Below are 331 nucleotides of genomic sequence, written 5' to 3'. Positions count from 1 at the left end.
CCCTCCCCAAACCCTCCTCTTCATTCCCCATTATTATCCTCTTTAATTTTCCCTTTTTATCATTAATGTTTTTAATTGTTTTCATTTTATTGTTAAATTTAGTTTTTTATTTAATATTATCATTGTTATATTTTTAAAGAAAATTTTTTTTGTTATTTTCATTTAATTATCATATTATTTTATTTTTTATTATTATTATTATTACTATTTTAAAATTTTTATTACTATTAAAATTTTTATCTTATTATTATATTTTTTTAATTATTATTATTATCCCCCATTTTTTTCTTTTTCTTTTTTTTTTATTTCTGCCCATTTATATAATTTTTAA

The sequence above is a fragment of the Penaeus monodon genome, chromosome 30 (genome assembly GCF_015228065.2).
Source record: "Penaeus monodon isolate SGIC_2016 chromosome 30, NSTDA_Pmon_1, whole genome shotgun sequence".
Lineage (NCBI taxonomy): Eukaryota > Metazoa > Arthropoda > Malacostraca > Decapoda > Penaeidae > Penaeus > Penaeus monodon.
Note: the sequence above shows the minus strand (reverse complement) of the source record.